The 13,218-nt window shown below is 36.4% G+C and overlaps 1 protein-coding gene across 1 annotated transcript in view; it reads right to left on the bottom strand.

The window, feature by feature from the left end:
- LOC131246946 (uncharacterized) overlaps nucleotides 1–13,218 on the bottom strand; it is a 223,901-nt gene that overhangs the window by 161,355 nt on the left and 49,328 nt on the right. The window lies entirely within an intron of this gene.

Here is a 13,218-nt window from a genome sequence, read left to right as displayed (position 1 = left end):
CAATCAAATACAAGTTTCAGCGGAGAATAATTTCGGCATGTATGAACCGTCAACCAACCTGTTGATTTTTTTTTATGGTTCTAAGCCATTATTCTGAAAAATTATTCAACAGCTTGAAACCATCGTTATGGGCTCAAATTTTTACACATTCGATGGCTTTGATTTCGATCCAAAAAAAAAAAAAAACTTGAAATTTGGAGCATTTGGACTATGGTTTTGACTATGCCCGTGTACCTAATAAACACAATTTATATTATATATAATCATCATAATTTATCATATACTTGATAAATACATTTTCTACAAGCTAAAATCACTATAATCGACTATTTTATTTTCTATTTTTTTGATTTGCAAATAAAATAAAATACAATGCAATTCGAGTTTCCAATGCAAAGTAAACGAGCCATTATTATCATTTCTAGATATTGGGTTACAAAGGTATTATTACTCGTACATCAACAGTCAAATACACTTGTGAAAAGAGGAGGTAAAGTAAAATGTAATTGTTATATTTATATCTCATAAAATCATTTTTTAAGGACAATTTCAAGGTTAAACAAATAATATAATAAAATCATTGTTATAATCAAATGCATGTGATATAACAAGTAAATTATAGAAGTAAATAATTATGACCCATTTATAGCCATAAACAATTGTAGTTAGAAAATCAAACATCAAACAAGCCCTAAATATAAAGGGTCCAACAATAAAAATGTTCGAGTAATTATAATTTGGTCATTTTTATAAATTATAAACATAGAGTTTTCTTTTATGAATAGTTTTATTTCTTAGTGCTTCCGCTTTACAAAAGAACAAAAGAGCCTCACATGGTTTGTGCATGCAACCATCTAGCTAGGCAATTTTTACTGCAATACAAACAAAAACAGGTGCAGGGGATTTCTTTCTCGTAGAAGTGATATCACGTTCCCTTCCACTCTAAACAATTTCTACATTACCATCGTAGTTATCCTCTTCTTTCTTTTGTTTTCTTTCGCTCCAAACTAAATCTAGCTGACTATATAAAAAAGACAAATCACTTGGATAATTGAACCTTTTTTAAAAAAAATCTGAAGCGTCCATTTTCTTTTGGCATTGATTGAATAGAAGTTTTTTGGGCTAGTGTAACTATTTTAGCTGCCTCATTACAAGTGAGCCAAACACTTGGATTGTCAGGATCCATGATTTTCCATGCATCTAGAAGTGTCTGCAGACTTATGTGATAGTGGGTCTGCTGAAGAGGGGCCCACATTTGTAAATATTAATCTTGCATGTTTATATTGCTTTGATTTTGACCATACATGTTTGCTACACAATCTCTGACTTTTAGTGAAAGAGAATAATGCAGGTTTGTATTCATTGGATTAAGGTCCTGTTTGTGATCCAAGACATTGATCTGTTGAGGAACACAACCAATGATGTCTACCTTGAAAATCTTTAAAATTGGAATGAACTGAATTTTGAATCAATAGCTCACAAAAGAAGTCAAGGTCCATGATCATTGAAACGTGGTTCCTACTTGTAGAAAATAGATGCATCTGGATGCTCTGCCTTCTGGTGGGTCAGGACCTGACAATTCATTTTTCAACTTTAAAGACTCATCACGAGGTGTTAGAAAATTTACACAGCTTTGTCCTTGAGGAATAGATTTTCTAATAGTCCACCTTTGTCATTTGGCCATGTTGAACTCCCGTTTTCAGAGAAGCTTTAGGGCATGTTTCAAGGCACCCTCCAAAGGGGTGTTTGAGGAGAAAACGTCTTTTTGAACCAAACCAAGGTTTTTGATATACCTTTGGATGCACTTTGCAAACCCATTTTGTCCTGCTCCACAAAATACTAAAATAGGCACAAGTTGAAATCCCCTTCTCTGAGAAACCTTTTGGCAAGTGCATCCAAAGGGGCCCTAAGCTTATTCATAACCATAGTTTTAAGACTTGAAGGCTGTGACATCTTTCGGTCATTACATAAGTCAAGTTGTACCAAATGAGTTTGGGGTGACACAACCTGGCCAGGCCTCGTCCTTTATTTTTCTTAAAATAAAAGGAAAAATAAAAATATATTTATTTTAAATATAAAATAATATTTTGGTTAGTTTTAAGATAAATTCTTGTTAATGTGAGCACCGTCTTTCTCAAGAGGATAACTGTTCCGGATCCACGGAACTTCTCCGGACTCCTCACAAAGACTTCTCAAATCCAAGAAGAAAGAAAGTAAGAAAATAGAAACAAATTTTAATAAATTCATAAATTGATTGATGATCATAATAAACAAGTTCACGACTATTTAAATAGGAATACCAAGCAATAGAAAAGAAATTAGAATTAAACTATAACTAAAACTCCTAAAATTCACAACTTTCTCCTAATTATCTAAGCTCTTTTCATGTTGGGTGCAACTCTTAAAGCCCAACGAATGAATGAGTTATAATCAAACTAAAGCTTACTATTTCATCCGGCTTGCGCAACCTGACATAGCCAAGTTGAGTGACTAAAGTAGCTCTTCTACTCCAAAATTATATATTTTACATCTGGTAATTCATTCCGGATTGCAAGATACGCCTAATTTAAAATTCGATAGTCCGAATCAATTCTATCATGGACCAGGCCTTTTATGATCCATCTTAGCCATGAAACTGTTCACAACCCTCTCGACATCATAATGTTTTATCCAAATATGAAATGTTGGATAGATATTCAATTTTTTTTAATCATCATTATCATTATCTAAGCTTTAACCTTACTAATTGGGGTAAGTTACATGAATCCTATTTCCCCTGTTAAGGATCATCTCCATTTGATTGTTTTTAATAAAGAAATATTTTTTAACAAATTATTTTTCTTCAATTAAAAAAAAAAAAAAATTAGTGGGAGGCTCCTTATTCATTTCTAGGATAAAATGAAAATGGGTGAAAAGTATGATAAATTGAATAAAAAATAATTCTAGTTACATGAGTCGTGCGAGACTGACTCCAACACGGAGGCTTAGCCGACTCCTCCAACTCTACTCTTATTTGCACCATCATGCAGGACTTGTGTTATTGACTTGACTCTAGTATGAGTCTTCAAACCATGTTGGGACTTGAATGAATCGTGAGACCATGCATATGACTCGGAGTGGACTCATGAGTAAGGATGGCAATGGTGTTTGGATTCTCGAATGAAAAATAAAAGTTTCTAGAAACTCAAATTTATAGCCCTATAGATTTCAGTTCAGATATTCTCAAAAATTAAAAAAAGGGAAAACTCAAAGCTATAGCTAGAATACACTTGACGAATACTGTTGATTTTGTCAAATACCTTTTCTTCAACTAGAAGGTGTCTCTCTAATTTATGTCAAATGTAGGAAAGAATGTGATCCATACATTAGCCCTTGGAATAGGGCCAAGGGATAAGCTATATCTGTCCACACAATGGACCCTACATCTGTAAAACGTATGATGTGAAGGAAGGAGAGAGATGTGAATTTCTCTCTCTTCTTCTTCTTCTTATCTTTTTCTCTCTTTGTGCTCTCTACAGGTGACGCCCGAAGGGACAACCAAGGCTCATTCTTTTATGTTTGGGTTCTTCTTTATCTAGGGTAGGATTTATTAGAGGGAGAGATTATAGTTTCTGGGTGACATCAATTATGATACTCTACCACCCTACAACTTTTCAAATGCCTCATTATATTAGAAGTCTAAGACCATACTTTATTCTGCACAACCGTATCTGATTAAATCCTTTGATTGTCATTGCCATCTACTATAAACCTAACACCCAAACTAATTAAGTAGTGGACCAAAGATATAAACCATCAATATCATTATCAAGTGCAATAAAAAATAAATAAATTTAATTGTTAAAATAAAAGCTTAACGGTTGATAATATTTGTAAAACATTTTAAGACCTTTTAAGTGATGGGCCATAGAAAATCACTTGATGAATATCTGATTTTCAAGATCTATGCATAAATGATTTCTTAGAAACTAATTGATCCCTTGTTGGTTCATATGAATCTCAACGGGGACCTTGATGGATGTACTTAGCTAATATAATTTTTATTATATACATGTGACCTCATCAAGCGAATCAAAATACATGTGATCAAGACCTTTGTCAGTCTAAGAATTAATTAGAATCGATACATCTTCAAGTTGATCATAATTCATGTATGATAGGCCTCTTAGTTCAGAGACTTGACATTGATCTACCAATGCAAGTGCCCCAGTAGATCCGAACCAGGAGCTTATATCCATGTTATACTGATGTAGAGCGGGTCGCGAATAGTTTCATGGCCAAGATGGATCAGAAAAGGCCCGGTGGACGACAGAAGTGATCCGGACCGTCGGACCTTAGATCGGGCGTATCTCGCAATCCGAAATGAGTTACCTGACGTAAAATATATGATTTTGGGGTAGAATGAGCTACTTTAGCCAACCAACCCAGCTACACCGCGTTACGCAGCCCGAAATTGCAAAAAATCCCTAAATCGACGGTCGTTTCCCTGTTTTAATTTCGTTTTTACTATAAATGGTAAGTTTTAGTTTGATTATAACTCTTCATCCGTCGGGCTTTAGGAGTTGCACCCAACGTGAAAAGAGCTTAGAATAATTAGGAGAACGGTTTGGTGAAGCCAAATAAGACACTTACTATTTTTTGCCGAAAACCTTGCGCACTAGTAGACATCACGACCGTCTATAAATAGTAAGTTTACTATTTATAGTAAGTCGCGGATTCTAAGAGTTTTAGTTGTAGTAAGTTTACTATTTATAGTAAGTCGCGGATTCTAAGAGTTTTAGTTGTAGTTTGATTCTGATTTCTTTCCCATTGCTTGGTACTCTTATTTAAAGGGTTGTGAACTTGTTTTTATTCATTCATCAATCAATTTCAAATTTATTAGAATTTATTTTTATTTTTTGCTTTCTTTCCTCGTGGTTCGAGAAGTCTTTGTGAGGAGTTTAGAGAAGTTCCATGGATTTGGAATAATTATCCTCTTGAGGAAGACGGTGCTCGACCTCACGTCCTCCCCTGCGTCATATACTGACAGTTTTATGTGGGGTTGAGCAAAGGTACACTGACTCATCATTATGCCTAATGCTAAAAACTTTCCATTTTGGCTTGTTATCAATCTCCTCACACAAGATACCCATGTAATAATAATAGTAACTAGTAACCACAAATTCATCCTACAACTTTACAGGTGATAGTATAATATGGTCTAAAATCCATGGCCCCTAGCTCTCCCTTGAAACAATAATTGTTGTATCCAATTTCATGTTTCTAAGGATAATTAGAGAATCCACTTCATTTAAACCATGTTACATATATTTATGGTGTTGCCACATTATCATCATGATTTATGGTCAAGATCATTAGTATCAATGGATACCAGTCCTCTCATCGACAAATAAAATTCATATTAATTTTATAGGGTACAACTCTAACAAATAGGCCAGCTTGTGATAAGGTAAAACAAAACTTTACCCCGTGCACATGATTTACAATTGATTGCATACATTTGCGGGAAATAGACTCGCCATAAAAAGAAGACACTATATATATATATATATATATATGGGAAAAGTATATATATATATATATATATATATATATATATATATATATATATATATGGGAAAAGGTACTATATGCTCGACCGCATAATACCTTCCCATAAGGTCCAGTGCTGGCACTATGCTAGTGGTCGGATGGTGAAAGCTTGAAAAGGATGGTGAGATTTTATAGGATGAGTGAAGAAACAAAATCGAAGAAATCAATTATTAAAATCCGACTCCCTGTATTTCCTATTTCCTGGGAAAGCTTTAGCATGAAGGTAATGCTCTGAAAATGTAGGTAGGCCCTATTGTGGGATTTTTTAAGAAATCCACCCCGTTCATCCGTTTTTCCATATCATGTAAGGGGTTGAACCTAAAATTCAACCAAATCCAAGTCTCAAGTTGATCATATCACAGAAAACATTGGGAATAATGATTTCAACCATTAAAACCTTGTTAGGCCTCACAGTGATGTTTATTTGTGATCCAATCTGTTCAAAAGATCATACGGACATGGATGAAGAGAGAAAACAAATATAAGCTTGATCCAAAAATTCCCTGGCCCCGAAGAATTTTTCAACAGTAGACATTCAATCAACTGTTTCATGTGGTGTGGTCCATTTGAACATTCTATATGATTAATTTTTGGGCTCAGGCCCTAACATTATATGGTAAAATGGATGGACAGAGGGGATCAGATATATAAATCATGATAGACCTCGTAAAGTTTACTCAATACACTATGCGTAGCGAGTTACTCCCCCCGCAATTTGCTTCCTGGCAAACAGGGCCATTCTGGAAACGGATTTGCTACTCCCTGCCACCGACCAATGTTGGGTGGTAGGTGCTCTGTGGGCCCCACAATGATGCATGTGTTTCATCCATGCTGTCCATCTATTTTTTAGATCATTTTCGGATATAAGACCAAAACTAAGGTATATCCTAATCCCAAGTGGACCACATTACAGGAAACAATGTTGAATGAACGTCAATCATTAAAAACGTTTTGGGAGCCATAAAAGTTTTAGATCAAAATGATATTTGTTTTTTTCACTTCATCTATGTCTGTATGACCTAATGAACAAATTGGATGTCAAATAAACACTACAGTGGGTCTTAGGGAGATTGTAATGGTGGATATCCAATCACTATTGTTTTCCTGTGGTGTGGTCCACCTGACATTTATATCCCTTTCATTTTTGAGATAAAGCCATAAAATGATATGTAAAAATGAATGAATGACATGGATGAAACACATACATCATGGTGGGGCCCATAGAGCACCAACCACCACCAACGGGCCAGTGGCACCTTTTCCGCCCGTACCGCACTAACGCAAAAGAAAGGGCAGTGGATTGCGTACTGTCTCGTACCCTAAGCGTAGTGAATAAATTTTGCGGGGCCCACCTCCATTCATGCATTTTATCCAACCCTTTCATACATTTTACCAGATAATTTTAGGGCTTTAGGCTAAAAATAAAGTCTATAAAAAGATCAAGTGAACGACACCAACCTAAACAGTGTGAATTGAACTTCTACCGTTGAAAAGTTTTTGGGGGCCACGGAAGGTTTAGATCAGTATTATATCTATTTCTTTCCCTTCATCCACTTTTGTTTGATCTTATGAACAGGTTTGATGAAAAATAAACATCACTGCATGCCTTAGAAAGGTTTCAACTGTGGAAATCAATACTTCAACTGTTTTATGTGGTATGGTCCATTTGAGGAGTGGATATACTTGAATTTTGGTCTCAACGCCTAAAATGATCTTTAAAAATAGATGGACGGAGTGGATAAACCACATGTATTCACAGTGGATCCAACAAAGTTTACTCAGTACGGTGAGAGCTCACTTGAGTAACTCAGTACGCAATCCGATTTCTGAAGAAAGAGAACGCAGATTGCGAGCTTCCCCGCCCGGACGGTAATCTATCCGGGCACGGCTCGGTGTGGCACAACGTGATATGTATTTTATCCCCATTGTTTGTTACTTTTCTTGGATCATTTTAAGGTATGATACTAAAAATGAATGAGGTCTATAGCTCCAATGGACCACACCAAAAGAAGCTGCAGTTATAATGACACCCACGGCTGAAACCTTTCTAAGGGCAACCTTGAATTATTTTTTTTACCATCCAACCTATTCAAAAGGTCATGTAAACGTGGATGAAGTGAAAACACAAATATCAGATTGATTAGAAACTCCTCCATCTCTCAAGAAGTTTTTAATGGTGGACGTTCAATTCCCAACTTGTGGTCCACTTGATCCCTAGACCTGACTCATTTTTTGGATCATAGCTTAAAATGATATGAGAAAAATGATGAACGGCGTGGATAAAACACTTACATTACTGTGGGGCCTAGCAAGGCTTCAATGGTTGAAATTATTATTCCCAGTATTCCCTGTGATATGATCAACTTGAGATTTGGATTTGGTTGAATTTTAGGCTCAACCCCTTAAATGATATGGAAAAATGAATGGATGGGGTGGATTTCTCAAAAAACCCCATGATAGGCTCCAACCAAGGTTTATAAAGTAGGCCTTCGGGCAGGAGGCTTCGATAGGAAATATAAGAGAGAGAAAGGTGGACCCGGGTTTTGTTTCTCTACTCTCTTTATCAAATCTCACCTTTCTTCTTATAAAATCTCACCATTCTTTTGAAACTTTTATCATCCGACCGCTAGAATAATGCCAGCCCTTGATCTTATGGGAAGGTATTATGCGGTCGAGTGTATAGTACCTTTTACTTTTATATATATATATATATATATATATATATATATATATATATATATATATATGTGTGTGTGTGTGTGTGTGTGTGTGTGGAGGGCCCCACATGGGAACTATACGGTCGAGCGTATGCAAGGCTTTTGTGAGGTCGAGTCGTGTCTCCTTGTCAGCCGTCGCATAACATATTTGCTAATATATGGTGTAAATGCCCACGGTGTAATCAAGTTGCTAAACCGGCAAAACCGGCTGTAACCAATTGAAAAGAGTTGTGTACCACCCTATCAACCTCTTTACCTTTGCCAGCATCTAAGTTCCTAGGCTAGGGGCAATGGGAATTGATTGCCTGGCATTGAAACTAAAAAAATATAGTGCAATTATGGATTAAATGAACTTGGTAACAATTGGCTTCCAAGAAGAAGCTACAGAAATTACAGGATGTATAATTTTTTATTATATTTTCTTGAAGTTTTGTGTGTGAGATCTAATCTAACCATTATATGCATAATCCCATGTTAGGCCCTTTTCCAAATGATCATGATGTGTTTTGATTCAAATGGGTCACACAAGCAGAAAAATGTTGGCATAAACATCCACGCTTGATTTTTACGGGCCCACCATAATAATTATTACAAATTTACTCCAACCATTAGATTCGACATACATCTTATGCCTGGTTCTAAAACTCATGTCCATCTATGATTCGAGTGGGCTGAAGGCATAGAAACAATTTAGAGGGTAAGAATGGTCGTATACACTTTCCAACCGTGTAGTCCATCTGAATCACAGATGAAGTTGATTTTTAAGCGAGAGGCTTAAGTTGAGGTAATTCACCTGATAGTTGGGGTGGATTTTACATAAATAATATGTGGGTCCCACTTGAAGAACTCCAATGAGGTTGCCGTTTGCACATGTACTGTAAACTACTATAGACTTTCAATGATAGTTCCCCACCAAGTAGACTTTCAATGTTCAGTCTTCCTCTTTGCATATGTTACACTGATTTACATTTATTCAGACCAACCAAATTGTGGGTCTCATTTTTAATTTATCATATACAAAAATAACACTGACCTAGCATTCTTAGTTGTCTAATTAATGGAAATCAAATTGACCACATGACAGAATAAGTGAGGATTGAACCTCCACTGCTCAACATTTCGCGGGGCTACAGAAGCTTTGGATGAGGTTGATATTTTTGAGTTTTCAGTTCATCCCATTAGGAATGAACTTGTGAATGGTATGGATGGCATATAAGCATCTCCGTGGACATTAGAATAGTTTCAATGGTAAGCATTTCCCTCCCTACTTTTTCTTGTCACACATCCCACTTGAGTTTTAGATTTGATTATATTTGGACCCATGGCTTAACATGACTTGACAAAAAGGTTGGACAGAGTGGATTTCTCACAAATATCACAGTGGGCCACTTAAGTTACGGCACGCAATATGGACGACAAGATGTGGGCATAAAAAATGGATTGCCTAATGTAAGTTATGTGTGCCTTACAATGATAAGTGTTATATCTACACGGTACATTCATTTTGTGAGATCATTTTAGGGCATAAGCCCAAATAATGAGGGGGATACAAGGCTCAAGTGAACCACAACATAGAAAGCAGGGGATTGAACGCTTAATATTGAGGACTCCTTGGGAATCACAGAAGTTTTGCATCAAGTTCATATTTGTTTTGTCCTTTCATCCAAGTCTTTGTGACCTTAGGAACAAGTTAAATTGCAAGTAAATATTATTTGTTGGTCTCTTTAAAGGTTTCAAGGTGGGCATCATTGTCCCTGACCCTTTCTTTGGTGTTGGTTCACTTAGATTTCGATCTACCTCAATTTTTTCACTTATGTGCTAAAATGATCTTGTGAAATGGATGAATGATATGAATATAACACATGCAACATAGTGGGTCTACAAAACTTGATAACATCCAAGCACCACTAAGGTCTTATGCACACCACGCAATCCGCATGAGCAGTAGGACACTCTATTACGTGTTATTAGATTACACATGTTACCCTTACCATAGGGCTCACCTTGATTATATGTTGTATATCCACATTGTCTATCTTTTTTTTAGTCTATTTTAAAATGTTGTACCAAAATTTAAATATATCCAAATGTCAGGTACAATACACCACAGGAAAAGTGGTGATTGAACACCCACCATTAAAAGCTTACCAAGACCCACCGAAAGCATATCCATAGTGTTTATTTACCATCCACCTAGTGATAAAGGTCGACCAAACCGGGATGAAGGGAAAATACAAATATCAGATTGATCCCATACTTTCGTGGCCTAAAAAAACTTTAATGGTCATTCGCCACCTTTTCCTATGGTTTGGTACATAAGAGATTTGGATGTGCTTAAGTTTTGGTATAACTTTCTAAAATGAGCTGAAAAAATAGATGATCAGCATGGATATATAAAAAGAATCATAAAAGTAAGCCCCCGCGTGATAAGGTAACACCTACTAAGAGTGGGGTACTTAATTAACAAAATTCAATTGCTTAGAGCTGATTATCGTGGTTTTCCACTTCTCGCCTATGTTATAGCACAAATATCTTCCCCGTATATTTTTGAATATGTTATCCTATGGCTGATGAGGAGACACGACTCGACCTCACAATAACCTTGCATGCGCTCGACCCTATAGTACCATCTCCCTATATATATATATATATATATATATATATATATATATATATATATATATATATAAACCTTTGAAGAAAATTGTAGCTATCTAACCTTTTCTCCTTCGAATGTGGACCAGCCAATGTTTTACATCTTCCACATTTGATATTTTAGATGCGGTTTGTATCCCTTCATCATTATGATTTTAGATGTCATTCATCTGCAATGAAGCCTATAAATTGAATGGTCAAGGTATCCGGGTACAAGTGTCACATCTGAGGATAAGCCGCCACCATTTTTTAAAGAAGTCTCAGGTCCAAGCGGTTGTACCTTAAGTACTCATGGTCCACCCAGCAAATACTTCCAATATTTCACGTGTCTGAGACATCCGACCATACAATAGGTTTGTCTTAACATGAGGATCACCTTATGGAAAGGTCAGCTTTATTCACTCACGGAGTAGACCACGATTGTATTTTTTTTACTATTTATCAATGGCTATAAATTGTTTTCTATAATGTGACCCTCCTGATGAGCCGATAGGACTTATTTTTGCACTAAATGATCCCATCGTGGGATCAACCTAATGGAAGGATTGGATGTCACATGTACTTTTTTTTAAAAAAAAATTTAGCTTTTTTTTTTCACACGACACACACACCCCGCACACTCACGCTAGTGGAATTTCACCACCTATGCATACTCGAACCCTTGTCCAGGTGTTGAAACTCCCGAGAGCCTACCACCGAGCAAAAGGAAGGATCCCATGTCACATGTACTTAATAGATTAGAAGTAATCCACTTGGTTGAGTACCCTGTGGTCCAAATGTTGTTTTAAATGATGAAGATTTAACTTAGGTGTAACGCGTAAATAATAATAATAATCATAATGATAATGATAATAGTAATAGTAGAAATGAAAATGACGTTTCTCCCATCGAGGGGAGAGGGACTCCATCTCTCATGGGAAGTCATTTGGTACTCTGTAGTGTGTGATGGTTGATGCTAAGGCACTTGGAAGCTGTACACATGGCATGCATTAACTCAAACTAACCGCCCAAATTGTAGTAACCTCCTTAGATACGTCATCATTCAAAAGTCAGGTTGATCAAACTATCTTAGAACTCTAATCAGTGGGCTTTCTTTTGTTGAATATAAACCATTTACTGCTTTACTTTACTGTCTATTACATGCCCACAAATTAGCATCTTTTTCAGTGAAAAATTAAAACCAGTGTCTTTTCAGTTTAATATACATCTATTTTGGGACCCACTATTTGGTCGGTCTAATTTAAGTTAAATGTATGAGATGTTTACCATTTTAGGGCCTGCGTATAAACCATCACACATCTAGATTATTAAAAAAGGATAATAATAATCATAATATATCCTTAGCGGCCACCTGGCAACTCTTATCTAATGCAATAAGAGCTCGAGGATTAGCACTTTTTGTTATAAGCTCTTGTTTTATAATAAACTGGCATGGTAAAATCATTTTTTAACAAGAAAAGCTCTTACTAAGCAAGTTTGGTAAAAATATTTAAATAAGATCTTTTTTTAATGGTAGTACATCCGGCAAGGAAAACTTTTAATGTGAACGGACCATCATGTGGGGGACCGTCTTGAATGTGGGTAATTTATTTTTAGAGACTGGCCTTTAACGTAGATTGTCTATTATGTGACACCGACCTTGATGGAGTCATCCATCATGTGGGGCCTGTTTTGGTTGTGAGTTGTCCAACTTTAATGTGGACCACTCATCATACAGGGTCCAACTTTAAAGTGAGTTGTCCAACTTTAATGTGGACCACTCATCATGTAGGGTCCAACTTTAAAGTGAGTTGTCCATCATGCACAACCGACCTTAATGTGGGTCCTTTATTGTTAGGGGCTAACCTTTAATGTGTACCGTCCATTATATGGGGCCCACCTTGATGTAGGTCGTCATGTAGGGCTAACTATCAATTTTAATCGTCCATCATGTGGTGCCCGCCTTCAATGTCCTCTGCCTATCATGTAGAGTGCACCTTTCATGTGGGCCGTCTGTTGTGTGGGCCTGGGTCGTCCTTCATGTAAGGCTGTCCATGATATAAAGAGATAAGAAAGAGAGAGAAGGTATAGAGAACAAAATGCCCACCTGCTTTAGCACAATAAGCTTTTCATGAATATGTAAACTTTCATTTCATTAAGAATTAAGAAGTAAAACTCCTGCTCAGGTGGCAGACTCTCGGGAGTTTCAACACCTGGTCAAGGGTTCAAGTATTCATAGGTGGTGAAAGCCCACTACGGCATGAGTGTGTGGCGT

Source organism: Magnolia sinica, chromosome 5, assembly GCF_029962835.1.
Source record: "Magnolia sinica isolate HGM2019 chromosome 5, MsV1, whole genome shotgun sequence".
In the NCBI taxonomy this organism is placed as follows: Eukaryota; Viridiplantae; Streptophyta; class Magnoliopsida; order Magnoliales; family Magnoliaceae; genus Magnolia; species Magnolia sinica.
This window is presented reverse-complemented; position numbering and strand designations above follow the sequence as displayed.